Source organism: Ovis canadensis, chromosome Y (genome assembly GCF_042477335.2).
Source record: "Ovis canadensis isolate MfBH-ARS-UI-01 breed Bighorn chromosome Y, ARS-UI_OviCan_v2, whole genome shotgun sequence".
NCBI classification, from domain to species: domain Eukaryota; kingdom Metazoa; phylum Chordata; class Mammalia; order Artiodactyla; family Bovidae; genus Ovis; species Ovis canadensis.
Window position 1 is genome coordinate 9,226,402 of NC_091271.1, and position 15,749 is coordinate 9,242,150.

At 43.9% G+C, this 15,749-nt stretch overlaps 1 pseudogene; it reads left to right on the forward strand.

Moving 5' to 3' along the window:
• The window catches only part of LOC138431286 (MYND-type zinc finger-containing chromatin reader ZMYND8-like), a 53,866-nt pseudogene that overhangs the window by 20,315 nt on the left and 17,802 nt on the right, over positions 1–15,749 (forward strand).

The window sequence follows — 15,749 nt, forward strand, 5'->3', positions numbered from 1 at the left end:
ACACACAAACAGGTGACACAAGTTCATACTTGTACACGTGTGCAACACGCATAGACACAAATGCAAACAGGTGTTTCAGAGACTGAAGAACCAGTGGTTAGCATGACTGCATAGATTTCTTTATTTCTCACAGGAAAATGTTTATTCTGATCTTCAGATATGATATATAGAGAAATCCAACTTTCATGAAGGAGAATAATGCTTAGATTTTGATACAGGAAATATAGAGAACTCCACATTTCATGGTGGACAGTCCTTGTTTTATACATTAGAAATACAAAGGGTTAAGTATTTCACAAAGAAACGGTGGTGCCCAGAATTTCATTTATGAAATAGAGATAATTTAAATTCCATATTGGTTCCCCAGATCTTAATTACAAACTTCATGTCAGTAAAATTTCATGGAGATTTTCATATAGGAAATGTGATTTCCTATTCCAGTTTCAGAATCCAAGAAGGGAAGTGTATGCTCAACTTTTCATATCTAAAATGTATAGAATTCCTCATTCATGTAGGAAAACATGTGCACAGATACACATCTGTGAAACAGACAAGATTCCACATATGATGAAGAAAATTATGCAAGATTTTCTAACGTGAAATACCAATTTCCTGTTTCAGGTAGAAACATATGCACTCATTTTCTCACAGGTGAAATGGAGAAAATTACATATTTTATGCAGAAAAATCATCTTTCAGGTTTTCATCTGCACAAAGCAGGGCATGCAAAGCAAGTGGTCTGGAACAACCCAGAAGAATAGCATAGGAAGGGATGTGGGAGCGGCTCCAGGATGGGTGGGACACCTGTGCACTTATGGCTTATTAATGTTGTTGCATGACAGAAACCATCACAATATTGTATTGTAATTAACCACCAGTTAAATTTAAAAAACTACTATGTTTTGAGAAAAGTAAAAGTAGAGAGGGGCTCAACTGCTGTATGGTGGCATAAATAGGAAGGAAATCCAAAATTGACTGGATGTAGATATGGACGTGAGAGTTGGACTGTGAAGGAGGCTGAGCGCCAAAGAATTAATACTTTTGAACTGTGGTGTTGGAGAAGACGCTTGAGAGTCCCTTGGACTGCAAGGAGATCTAGCCAGACCATTCTAAAGGAGATCAGCCCTGGGATTTCTTTGGAAGGAATGATACTAAAGCTGAAACTCCAGTACTTTGGCCACCTCATGCGAAGAATTGACTCATTGGAAAAGACTTTGATGCTGGGAGGGATTGGGGGTAGGAGGAGAAGGGGACAACAGAGGATGAGATGGCTGGATGGCATCCCTGACTTGATGGACATGAGTGTGAGTGAACTCCAGGAGTTGGTGATGGACAGGGAGGCCTGGCATGCTGCAATTCGTGGGGTCACAGAGTCAGACACGACTGACTGACAGAACTGAACTGACCTGATGTACACGTAAAATTGATTCAGTGTGACATACGTACAGCAGAAACTAAAGCAACACTGTTATGCAACTGCAGTCCAAATATGATTGTTGGAAATACAGTACATGTCAGCTATAATTCCAGCAATGAATAAATAAATGGTAGCTCCGTTTGCAGTATATGTCCTTGAGGATGTTATGCTAAGTTAAATACTTCAGTTAGAGGCAGACAAAAGCTTTTACATCACATAACATTGTAAAGTTCAAATCCCTGTGTTATAGAAACAGAATAGAATGTGGTCATCAGGCTAGTGGAAATGGCCCATGATGGCCCAAGTTACCAACTTTTACTCACAGGTTCAATAAGCCCATCAAGGAAGATACTGCAATAGAGGCAGGATGGAAAACAGAGCTGCAGGCCTCAGCCCAAAACCATTAGGGAAATTAGAAAACCCCACACCACCAACAGAAAGCCTCTCAGCAGAATGAACTGAAAGATATATTACAGACTTCCCACAGGGCCCTCCAGGCCCTTAGGCCTTGGGCTGGGTAATGAACTGTGGAGCTTGGACAAGCTTGAAGACAGGCTTTGTCTTGCAGAGTCCCGGAGCCCTTGCTGGATCCACTCACTGGCCTGGCTCAGGTTTCAAAGCAATGGCCAACATGTCCCATCGCCATCTTCATGTCCGATTGGTCATGGCAGTCTCCATGGGTCACAGTATACAGGACCCAGCTCCCCATTTGGGTAGACTGAGGGTGTTGAGGGTCAGCAGCATGCTGGTTACCTAGTTCCCTCATTGAAGGTGGCTGGGCAGTGTGTGTGGGCCTTGGTAAGGGAAGGGCGCAGAGAACTGAGATCTGCGTCTTCCAACTGGGACTGGGAACTGCTGGAATTAACAAGATTGGTGCTAGATGGATGCTCTCAGACAGGATAACCAGGCTATACAGGGACCCCATCCTTGCAGCCAGGACCTTGGAAGGTAAAAGTCGATCTTCGAAATCTGCTTTCAGGGAATAGGGAATAATAATTGTTTCCCTTGAGGATTACAGGACACAGGACACAGTCCACCACCTTACCTCAAGAACACAAGATCTGACAGCAAGAATTTTGCAACAGCTAATCACACCCCGCTCCCCGCCACCCCCCCCCCACCCCCCCCCCCCCGCCGACCTCACATTTCCTATACGTGGCCTTTGCTGAAAGCTTTGAGGGAGTTTGCAATTTTTCTTTCCATTGACTTAGCATTTTATTCTTTTTTAGTACAAGCATTTATAATTATAAGCACTTTTAGATATGCATCTCACGAATTCTGATATGCTGTGGTTTTATTCTCACTCAGCTACAATATGTTTTTAATTTTTCTTTAATACCTATTTTTAAAATTTTATTTTAATTGGAGGTTAATTACTTTACATTATTGTGGTGGTCTTGGCCATAATTTCACGTGAATCACATGCACTCCCCATCCTGATTCTCCCTCCCACCTGTCCCCCATCCCATCTCTCAGGGTCATCCCCGTGCACCAGCCCTGAGCACCGTGTCTCATGCATTGAACCGGGACTGGCGATATCTGTTTCATATAGGATAATATACATGTTTCAATGCTATTCTCTCAAACCATCACACCCTTGCCTTCTCCCACAGAATCCTAAAGTCTGTTCTTTACATCTGTGTCTCTTTTGCTGTCTCGCATATAGGGTCATTGTTACCATCTTTCTAAATTCCATATATATGGGTTAATTTTTCTTTCTGACTTACTTTTCTCTGCATAATAGGCTCCAGTTTCATCCGCCTCATTAGAGCTGATCAAATGCATTCTTTTTGATAGCTGAGTAATATTCTACTGTCTATATGTACCACAAATTTCGTCTCCATTTGTCTGCCAATGGACATCTAGGTTGCTTCTATGTCCTATCTGTTGTAAACAGAGCTGCAATGAACACGGGGGCACACATGTGTTGTAATTCTGGTTTCTTCGGTGTATATGACCAGCAGAGGAATTGTAGTTACAATTCCAGGGTTTTGAGGAATCTTTATGTTGTTCTCTATTGTGACTGTACTAGTTTCAGTTCACACCGACAGTGTGAGAGGGTTCCTTTTTCTCCCCACCCTCTCAAACATTTATTGTTTGAGAACTTTTGGATAGCAGCCTTTCTGACCGGCCTGATACGGTACCTCATTGTAGTTTTGATTTGCATTTCTCTGATAATAAGTTATTTTGAGCATCTTTTCATGTGTTTGATAGCCATCTGTATATGTTTCTTGGAGAAATGTCTGTTTAGTTCTTTGGCCCATTTTTTGATTGGGTCGCTTACTTTTCTGGAATTGAGTGCAGGAATTGGTTGTATATTTTTCAGATTAGTTATTACTGTTGCTTCATTTGCTATTGTTTTTTTCCCATTCTGAATGCTGTCTTTTCACCTTGCTTATAGTTTGCTTCATTGTGCAAAAGCTTTTAAGTTTAATTAGATCACATTTGTTTTATTTTTGCTATTATTCCCGTTATTCTGGGAGATGGGTCCTAGAGGATCCTACTGTGATTTACATCAGAGAGTGTTTTGCCTATGTTTTCCTGTAGGAGTGTTATAGTTTGTGGTCTTACGTTTAGACCTTCAATCATTTTGAGTTTATTTTTTGTGCATGGTGTTGGAAAGTGTTCTAGTTTCAGTCTTTTATGAGTGGCTGACCAGTTTTCCCAGCATCAATTGTTGAAGAGATTGTCTTCCCTCCATTGTATATTCTTGCCTCCTTTGTCAAAGATAAGGTGTCCATAGGTGCGTGGATTTCTCTTTGGGCTTTCTATTTTGTTCCATAGATCTATGTTTTTGTCTTTGTGCCAGTACAATACTGTCTTGATGACTGTTGCTTTGTAGTATAGCCTGAAATCAGGCAGGCTGATTCCTGCAGTTCCATTCTTCCTTCTCAAGATTGCTTTGGCTATTGGAGGTTTTTTGGTATTTCCATACAAATTGTGAAAGTATTGATTCTAGTTCTCTGAAAAATACCCTTGGCATCTTAATAGGGATTGCATTCAAGCTATAGATTGCTGTGGGTAGTATATTCATTTTCACTATAGTAGTCCTTCCATTCCATGAACACTGTCTATTTCTCCATCTATTTTTGTCATTCATCAGTGTTTTATAGTTTTCTATATGTAGGTCTTTTGTTTCTGTAGGTAGATTGTGATTTTTAAAGGCATAAGCCATCCATCTCCTTGCATGTCTCTGCAACAAAGCATATCTCTGCTTTAAACTCTAGTGTTTCAATATTGCTTGGCCTAAGGATGTTGGTTGCATGAGTATTTTGTTACAGTAACGAGTTACCTCTCAAGTCTATAGAGGGTAACAGACTGAGAGAATGACTCAGTTCAGAACCACATACACTCAGAAAAGTATGAGCAGTTTTTCCTTCTGTATAAAGCAAATTAGCAGAGACTGATAGCTCCCCCAGTTACCAGGTGAATTTAGGATCAAGTGTGACAAAGGCTGTCATCCGGTCTTACTCAAGGACTGCTTACTATTTTGAAAATTTTGTAATGAGCTGATTTTCTAGGATGCACATGTAGAGTATATCTTTGTCTTGTCAGTCTTTTAGTAGTTTGCTTATAGAGTGTACATCAAATTATAGTTTGACACTTACTCCAAGATAGAAATGCTTTCCTTCCATTATGTCTTTGAGGAGAGGATTTCTAGATTGGTTATAAATTCTGAAATTTGTCTTCATCTGTATTACCCCTGGACAATCCTTTTTTTCAACCAGTTGTTTTCTGTGTTGTGGAGACCTACTTCATAGGGTGAATTCTGGGAGATAGATAGAGCAATACCAAGTGGAAAGAAGAAACTCGATATTATGGAATAAATTGTGTTCTCTCGGAATGTGTATGTTGAAGGTCTAACAGTCTGTACTTTATGTATAGTCAGACTGCATAAATTATAATTTATTTCTGACCCGTTTTGGAAATAGGGTCTCTATATAGGTAGTTGGGTTAATACGGCTGGCACTTTATAAGAGCAGGAGATCAGTCACAATCAACACAGAGACATTACTATGTGAAGACAAAGGCAAAGAATGGCCAGTCAGAATCCAAAAGAGACGTCAGAAAAAGACAAATCTGCTGACCCTTTGATTACTGAATTGATCCCCAGGATTTGGAGAAGACATTTACTGAAGCTACCTGGTATGGGCCACTTTGTTATGGCAACACTAGCAAACCAGTACATGCACTTTCTCTGGAAAATAAGCCGTCAGTTCCAAAACAGGCATCCTTTATTACTTTTCAAAAAATTTCTTCACTTTAATTGGAGGTTAATTACTTTACAATATTGTATTGGCCCTGTCATGCATATATTTTCAGGGAATGGAAAATGCTAAAGAGCTCTTTTTGCCATCAACTGATAATCCTCATGGATACCTCATGCTCCCTAAGAGCTTTCACTGTCTTTTTAGAGATTCAGCTGGGCTAGAACATACTCCTCTTTCATGGATCAAGTTGATCTATTAGAGTGAGCATAATTCACAGGCAGTGGTAGATGAAAATAAGTACATCAGGAAGGCAGTCTGACCTCATTAAAAAGACACAGTCCTCTCCTTTTAAATCCGAGGAGGCGAATGGTAGTGACCAAGGCATCGCTGCCCATTGCTGTAGTGAAATCACACAGTTGTGATGTCATGGTCACCATGACATCATGGTAAGGAGGGAGGTCTAGGCGTCCCTAAACCTCCCCTCACCAAGACTCTAGGCTGCAGTAGCCATGAGGCAGCGTAGAGGATCTCAAGCCCTCTCAAACCATTGGAGCTGCCTGGGCCTGCCCCCCACACAGTTGGCCAGGTGGGTGTGTTGGTGTCACTTTGTCCACAGCAGAGTTTGTTGTCTATGGCCTCCACGCCTCTCTCCAGTCCTCTGGATTCCTGAGACCCCAAAGAGGCCACCATTCTAGCTTCCTAACTACATCTCTGGAAAATAAAAAAAGAAAACAGGAATACAATCCACTCCAGGCTGAAGGGCCCCCAACCCATGGAGAGGTACATGGTCCTCAACCCCAACAAGGGCCACTGTGGGCAGCAAAACCACAGCTCCAGGCAAGCTTAATATTAACATTTTCAGCCATGCCAGGGACACATCCCCAGGATTGATAGAGTATAGACTTCAAGTCCTCTACCAGCTCGAGAAACTGTGCTAGCAAGACCTCTCCACCGTCCATGTTAGCCACACCTGGAAGAGTCTCTACTGCAGCCCATCATGACCAAGGCATGCTCAAATGAGAATATTGGAGGTAACAGTACAGGTACAGTAGGCCTTGGAGAAGTCGAACAGCCAAAGTGAAACCAATAGATGCCTTTAATTCCAGTTTTGGAGAGAAAATGCTCATCTCCCAGATGATCAGATCAATAGGATTCAAATCACTAACAACACTCAGCTTAGCTAAAAGGAAGTGCAGGTTCCCTTTATGGAACTTAATTAATCTCAGTGCAGGCCTGCCTTCAGCCTCTCATTTCCATTCCTCAAATGTTGCCACTCAGTCAGCAGGCAGCTCAAAATATGGACAATGGATGGGCACTCATGGAATTCAGTGAAGACTCTAAGAACAGAGAATCTTTCCCAGGCCAGGGACAGAAAATGCTACAGGTAGGTGATATGCTGGAGGAAGTTGGAAAGGAGAATGAAGGGGAGATTTCTGAGCTACGATCTGACTTCCTGAGGTGGTGGGAGCTGCTTCAGACATATCTGGAGGCCTTGGGGGCTTACGGTCAAATTTAATAAAGAAAGGTGGCCACTGCCCTCCGAGCTTTTACGGTGTTAGTGCCTCAGCATATCAGACTCAATGGACGTGAGTCCGAATGAACTCTGGGAGTTGGTGATGGACAGGGAGGCCTGGCGTGCTGTGTTTCATGGGGTCGCAAAGAGTCAGACATGACTGAGTGACTGAACTGAACTGACCTGATACCAGACTAGACTAAGTGCAGTATCACCAGTTAGAAATTCAGGACATATTTCTGTTTGCCTTTCTTTTCAGCATGAAGTAATGGGACTGGATGCCATGAGCTTAGTTTTTGAAGGTTGAGTTCTAAGCCAGCTTTTTCACTGTCTACTTTCACTTTCATCAGTACAGACTCTTCAGTTCCTCCTCGCTTTCTGACAAAGGGTGGTGTCATCTACATAGCTGAAGTTGTCATATGAACATCTGAAATATGCAGGTATTTCTGGGGTTGTTGGAACTTCCTGGAGACTTGCTGTATCAGACTTGTTCCAACACCTTGAATACTTCATAGAGCTGGAGCCAGGACTCAGCTATAGTGGACGGTTCTCATAAGCATTATTCAGTTCAGTTGAGTCACTCAGTCGTGACCGACTCTTTGTGACCTCATGGACTACAGCACACCAAGCTTCCCTGTTCCTCACCATCTCCCCTTAGCTTGCTCAGCCTTGTGTACATTGAGTCAGTGATGCCATCCAACCATCTCATCCTGTGTCATCCCCTTGTCCTCCTGCTTTCAGTCTTTCCCAGAGTTAGCGTCTTTTCCAGTGCGTCAGTTCTTCACATCAGGTAGCCACACTGTTGGAGCTTCAGCATCAGTCCGGCCAATGACTATTCAGGACTGATTTTCTTTAGGATTGACTGGCTGATCTTCTGGAAATTCAGGGGACTCTCAAGAGTCTTTTCCAACACCACAATTCAAAAGCGTCAACCCATTCTTTGGCTTTCAATTTCTTTATGGTCCAGTTCTCGCACCCATCCATAACTATGGGAAAAGCCATAGCTTTGTTGGATGGGCCCTTGTCAATAGATTAATGTCTCTGCTTTTTAATGTGCTCTCTGGGTTTGTCATAGGTTTTCTTCCAAGGAGCAAGTTCCTTGAATTCCATGGCTGCATTCAGAATCTGGAGTGATTTTGGAGTTGAGGAAAGTAAAGTCTGTCAGTATTTCCACTGTTTGCCTTTCTATTCAGCATAAAGTGATGGGACCAGATGCCATGATCTTCGTTTTTTTGAATGTTGAGTTCTAAGCCAGATTTTTCACTGTCCACTTTGATTTTCATCAGTACAGACTCTTCAGTTCCTCCTCGCTTTCTGAGAAGCGGTGGTGTCATCTGCATATCTGAGGTTGTCGTCTGCACATTTGAAATATGCATATCTGCATACCTGAGGTTGATGTTTCTCCCGGCTATCTTGATTTCAGCTTGAGCTTCATGGAATCCTACCTTTCCTTTGATGTACTCTGCGTAGAAGTTAAATAAGCAAAGTGGCAATAGACAGCCTTGACGTACTCCTTTCCTCCATTTTGGGACCAGTCCATTGTTCCATGTCCGATTCTAACTGTTGATTCTTGACCTCCATAGAGATTTCTCAGTTGTTCTGTGTTGATGTTTCCTTAAACATTTTCCAGTTTGTTGTGATCCACACAGTCCGAGGCCCTAGCATACTCAGTGAAGCAGAACTGCATGTTTTTCTCTAATTCTCTTGCTTTTTCTATGATCCAGCGGTTGTTGGCAATATACTCTCTGGATCCTCTGCCTTTTCTACATCCCTCTTGATCATCTAGAAGTTCTTGGTTCACTTGCTGTTGAAGACTTGGAGACTGAGCATTCCTTTGCTAGTGTGTGAGATGAATGCCGTTGTTGGTAGTCGGAACATTCTTTGACATGCCGTTTCTTTGGGATAGGAATGAAAACTGACCTTTTCCAATACTGTGGCCACTGCTGAGTTTTCCAAGTTTGCTGGCCTATTGAGTACAGCACTTTCATAGCCTCATCATTTAGGATTTGTCATAGTTCCACCGGAATTCCATCACCTCCTCTAGCTTTGTTCATAGTGGTGGTTTCTAAGGCCCAACTGACTTCTTGCTCCAGGAAGTCTGGCTTTAGGTGAGTGAGCACACCATCGTGGTTATCTCAGTCATTTCAGTAGTTCTTCTGTGTATTCTTGGCACCTCTTCTTAGTATTGTCTGCTTCTGTTAGGTCCATATTGTTTTTGTCCTTTATTGTGCCATTAGGTCCATATTGTTTTTGTCCTTTATTGTGCCCTTCTTTGCATGAAATGTTCCCTTGGTATGTCTAGTTTTCTCTAAGAGATCTCTATTCTTTCTCAGTCTATTGTTGTCCTCTGTTTCTTTGCACTGAATGCTTAGGAAGGCTATCTTCTCTCTCCTTGCTATGCCTCAGAACTCTGCATTCAGCTGGATATATCTTTCCTTTTCTCCTTTGCTTTTTACTTTTCTTCTTCACTCAGCTATTTGAAAGGCCTTCTCAGACCACCATTTGCCTTTTTTGCAGTTCTTCTTGGGGATGGTTTTCATCACTTCCTCCCATACAGTGTTACAAACCTCTGTCTGTAGTTCCAAGCATATTTCACACCTAGTGACCTGTGGAATGCAGTGAGCCAGCCAGCAGTCTCCATCACAGCAGCAGGTGGTGGGGCTGTAACTGCCACCCTACCTAATCCCAGGCCTTACCCTCTACTCTTTATTACTGATGTCATCATTTTATTTAATCCTCCAACCCCTTCCCCTGCAACTTGGGTACCATTCCAGGTTCGATGCATGAGACAGGGTGTTTGGGGCTGGTGCACTGGGATGACCTAGAGGGATGGAATGGGCAATGAGGTGGAAGGGTGGCTCAGAATGGGGAACACATGCAACACCACTACAATATTGTAAAGTAATTAGCCTCCGATTAACAAAAAGTTATAAAAGGAGATCAGTCCTGCGTGTTCATTGGAAGGACTGATGTTGAAGCTGAAACTCCAATACTTTGGCCACCTGATTCGAAGAGCTGACACATTAAAGAGACCGTGATGTTGGGGAAGATTGAAGACAGGATGAGAAGGGGACAACAGATGATGAGATGGTTAGATGGCATCACCGACTCAATGGACATAAGTTTAGGTACACTCCAGGAGTTGGTGATGGACTGGGAGGCCTGGCGTTCTGTGGTTCATGGGTCTCAAAGAGTCAGACATGACTGAGCAACTGAACTGGACTGATCTCTTGTGTGTGAACCTTCAAGTTGGCAATTTTGAAAGACGTGAATGTTTGCATGTCTAATCATGTAAATTAGTTCACATCTCTTTTAAATGGCTTTTACTGGAGCATCTGTTAGAAAAGATGGAGCATTTGTATTTGTTTTTCTTAAGCAGACTTTCTCATGAATTTGAATTAACTTACTGGCAACCATCTGGGGGAGGCCAGGAGAGACCAGGCTTCCCACCCTTTGACTCAGCACATGACATTAACCCCATAGTGATAGCTGGAGCTTCCGAGCCCTCTTTATTGGCAACAAGCACCCAGATGCACTTTGTAAGTCTTTCTGTCTCCTTACAGATCCACAGAGCTACAAAATCTCCAGTGGCTGTACCAACAGTTCTCGGACATGAAACTTGGGTAAGTGCTGCTGACCTGGCCTGCACTGACAAAGGTTCTGGATAGGAGCTTCTTGGCATGTCTAGAGCTGGGCCCAGATGTGAACTGAGTCAAAAGTAGGCTGGGGCTACTTACCACTCCTAGGGAGAACACAGCATCCTGGGGAGTCTAACCTGGAGAAACCGTGTATGAAGCAAGAGGTGGCAGGAACCCCTTTTCCTCTTTTCCAAATACCAACATCAGCAACAAATGTAACACAACAGCTGTGGTAGCTGCTCCTGCTTGTGAGCTCCGACCTGTTGTAAAATTGAACAGTAGTCTGAACAGTTTGATAATTGTCCTTTCAGCCTAAAGATCCACCCTGTCTGGCAGATTAGATCTGCTGCCGCTAAACACTTCAAGAAGGAAGTATATCTAAGTTGTTGTCCCACCTCTGTTCATCTTAGCTGTGTGCCTCAGTTTCCTCATCTTTGAAATGGGCATTATAATAGTATTCACCTCCTTAAGATTAGAGTAAGGATTAAAAGAGTTCCTCTTTATAAAGTGTTTACAACAGTGCCTACCAATCACGGGTGCTGTATAAGTATTTGATAGAGAAAAAAGCCTATACAAATGGTACATTTTGAAGTGAATTGAGTGGAAATTTTTCTGAGGATTTATGTGAGCACTTCCTGCAGAATCACCACAGGGCCCCATTGTCAGTATCCTCAGGACCTGACATTCATGATCGTGCTGACATTCATGGTCAGCAGGGTGGACATCCATTTTACAGATGAAGACATTGGAGTTTGGGAAAGCTTAGTGACTCTCTGCACTGGCTCACATGACCAGGGCATCCGCGACCCTGGGGTTCCCCCCGTTAGGATTCACCTTCTGACCTGGTGTGAACAATCCCATGGCCTGTGATGGGGATGAAGTTGGCATCCTCTTTCTCCCCGCCTCTGGCAGAGCTGACTATGCAGAGATGTGTCTGAGCCTCAAGCAGGAGCAGGACCAGCTCATTGCTGAGGTGAAGAAGCAACTGGAGCTGGAGAAGTGGCGGGCAGTGGATGAGACCGAGACGTAGCAGAGGTGTGCCAACTGCAAGAAGGAGGCCATTTCCTACTGCTGCTGGAACACCAGCTGCTGTGACTACCCCTGCCAGCAGGCCCACTGGCCCGAGCACATGAAGTCTTGCACCCAGTCATGTAGGGCCTTAGGAGTGCCCCCTGGCCCAGACTGTGGTGGATGGGCCCTTGGCTCCCCCTGGACCGCAGAGCACTTGCCACACTTACTGACCACCAGTGACTCCTACATACATGAGAACAGCAGGCAGACACATAGCCAAGTCTCCAGGCACCATTGTCTCCACCCTCTGGTTTCCTTGGCAGCATTCACTTGTGTGAATGGAGCTTGTAATGATAGCCCAGATGACTTTAGTTTCATGTGGTTTGCTGTGGTTCTCTACTGGGGACAGTATTTGTTTCTGCCCAAACCAGTGTTGGCATTCCTTGGTAGAGAATCTGCCTGCAGTGCAGGAGACCTGGGTTCAATCCCTAGGTTGAGAAGATCCCATGAAGAAGGAAATGGCAACCCTTTCCAGCATTCTTGCCTGGAGAATCCCACAGGCAGAGGAGCCTGGCAGGCCGTAATTCATGGGGTTGCAAAGAATCAGACATGACTGAGTGACTAAGCAGACACACACACGCACGCACACACACACACACACACACACTAAATGCATCTTCTACCCCATTCTACAATGCACACTGTACAGTGCATAAGCCGTAGAGCTCATCTTGGACTCAAGGCTATAAACAATCACCAGTTCTTTTGTGAAGGATAAAGTGTTGATTTGGAACTAATCTGTCTTTAAAATCTCTTTCTAATGAACAGCAAGCAGATCCCAGGCCAGGAAACTCTAGCTGGAAACAACATTTAGTTGGAATTTATTAATAATATGCATTATTAATATTTTATAGTTAGTGCCTATTTATGGCCAATATTAGATTTCTGTTTTTAGAAGTAAAAGTATCCACTTCAAATAATTTATTTAAATACAAATAACATAAATAATGTGACAAGGGAATGTGTAAATAGATTGCCACATTTTTCAAAGGTGGTAGATGAATGACCCAAGTTTGAGAAGCTCTAGGCTGGGGTTGGTAAGCTTTTTTTATAAAGGCCCAGAGAATGAATGTTTTAGGATTTGTGGTCCATGTGGTCTGTCAAAACCTCTCAATTATGTTGTTACAGGGTGAAAGCAAGTGCATTGGGGTGAACAGTGGCCTAAAATTGGAAATTATGAAATTGGAACAGCCATACTGTTTGCTTCAGGAACATTCTTTTCTCTCCAGAATGATTTAATAAAACTTAAATCACAGTTTGTTAAAAATGAACATATCTTCACACACAGTCTGGAATTCCTGTGTCTGGGAAGGCTTTGATCCTACTATTCTGGGCCCTCGCTGTAACCTTGGTGGGGCTGTGTGTCATCTCTTAACACGTGGTTTGCACAGAGCAGGGTTCCCTACAGTCCTGGGAGCTATTATGCTCGGCTTATATGTGGCTTCCGTCCCCCTCTGCACTCAGCCACCACCCGTCAGCAGGACATAGACCCTGAGGTGAACACAGAAACACTGAATAAGTCATCCCAGGGCACCTCCTCCAATACTCAGGCAGCAACCCTTGGAAACCAGAGCCTTGAATGAGAAGGGGACACCAGCTGAGAGAAGCAAGGACAGTGGCCCAGTGAGGATCCATCCCACACACCTTGGGGCCAAGCAGAATCTCAGACCTGTACCCCTCCCAGCTCCATGGCGGTTCCTATGGTGTGGGAGGTTGTCTGTCTTCAGGCTGCAGGTAGAGGTGACAGAGTCTCTGCAGGTCTTCTTCTCCCCAGGTGTGTGTTGAGGGCAAGTGTCCAATAGGACCTTCTGTGATGATGGAAATGTTCTACATCTCCTCTGCCCATTGTGGGGCCACCAACTGGCCTCTTTTGGCACTTGAACTGTGAGCCTTTGAACTGGGGCTAGTGTGACCCAGAACCTGGATTTCAGATGGTATTAAATTGATTTAATAAATTAATTTAAATACAATAGCCATGGGTGGCTGGTGACTGCCATATTGGACACAGAGATCGAATCTCTTATATTCTGAGGGTGTGGTATACGGATAGTATGCAGACATTATTTTAGAGGATGCATTGGTCATGTTTGACTTTTGTAGTCATTATGATTTTACTTCATGTGTGTTGGAAAAACATTAAGTCATCCCAGAAGTCAAACGTCTTTGACTTCATTGATACCATTGCCTAGGAAGAGGTTATTGTGAAATAAATCAATGTAATATGATATATAGACAGGATTCGCTATCCATGGATTTCTCACCTGTAGAGGCAACCAGCCAAATTTCCCTCTGTGGTTGAATCCGTGAATGTGAAACCCTCAGATACAAAGGCACAGTTGTGTTCATCCTTCTAGGCCATTTTATAGAAGGAATTTGGATTTTAGTATCCTTGGGGGCTCCTGGAACCATTCCACCTTGGGTACTAGGGGATGGCCGCACTTCCTTTTGAGATAAAGTAGAAATCCAGAGAAGCAGTAGGTAAGAGAGGGGGGAGTTGAGGAACAGTGTTCTTGAAGATGAGGCTCTATGGTTGAGTAAGGGGCCTCCCTAGTTTTGTGTCCAGGCAGACAGAGCAAAAAGGGGCACAGGGTTAAGGCCACCCTGGCTGGCCTGGCCTTCCCTCCCTGAGCATTCCAAGCAGGGGGCATGGCAGTGTCATTGGAGCCGTGTCCATGGATGCCTGGACCTCCCTGGGTTGGGCAGTGGGCAGGGGGGTAGGGGGGTTGAGGGGAGAGGGTGGCTCTGTTTCCCACAGTGCCTTGCCTCCATCTCTCTCTTTCTGTATTTCTAGACCCTTGACCTCTCTGGCTCCAGGGAGATGCCCTCTCCTTTCTCTTAGACTCCAATCTAGGCTCTGGTATGTTGCCCCCTAATGGGTGAATGTGCTCTTATGTTTTGCCAGGGTAGAGGGGAGCCATGTCCTCAGGGAAAGCCTGAAGGTTTAAGGTCAGTGGTTTTCAAACTGTGGCTCCCTAGGAATCATTCGGGGCACCCTGGGTCAGTCAGTAGAGGTGACAGATGGCTGGGCAAGCAGCTTTGTGGCATTTCTCCAAAGGGATCAGTATTTACCTTATTTGAATTTTTTTTTTTTGAGTTTTGAATCAAAGGAGACAGATTCTTTGCTGACCTTGGGTGAGGTAGAAGACACATTTGGTTTGGGCAGTGCTTCTGCCCTCAGAAATGACTGTAGTGAATGAAACTGGGTGAAACTGTCCCTGAGGTCCCAGCACCCACATTCCTTGGAGGCCTTCAGAGGAAAAAAGCATTTCTAGGTAAGTGATCTTTCTGTAAAAATCTTTCCTCTCAAGGGATAACCTGGCAGCCTGTTTCGGGTGGCGCTAACTTTTCTAGTTTTCATCTTCTGTGGAGTTTATGCTGTCTTCTTTCCTAGCCCAATGGGCTTTCCCTTGCATGCTCTCACACCAGTCTTAGGGCATTCCAAAACAGTTCATCCTCAGAATTCTGCGTTTTTCAGGGTCCTTCAGCTCCAGTATCTTTCTCTTTCACAGATCATTTTCTTCCGCTGAAAACCAAACTTTTTTTTTTCCACTTCTGCATATTGAATACATGGAGGAAGAAAGGGTGTCCCTTGTTAGGGTGGCTGGAGGTTTCCCAGTGGCACTGGAACTGGGGTTTAGGTTCAGGAGACATGAAGGGAGAGTGGCATGAGCTGACTTTAGGAGGAATATGAATAGGAATAGGCATGGAATTATGACTGAATTGCCTGTCAATTCCCTTCTCACTCTCACTAGGGTCTTGTGATTGCGTCTTGAGCACACGTTGATTTTGGAGCTGAGGCATCTTCCTCATCCCTTCTTCTAGCTTCTCTTTTTGACAAAGGCAGAGCAGACCTGAGACTTCAGCAGCAGCGTAGCACCCACCTCAAGTTTCCTGCTACA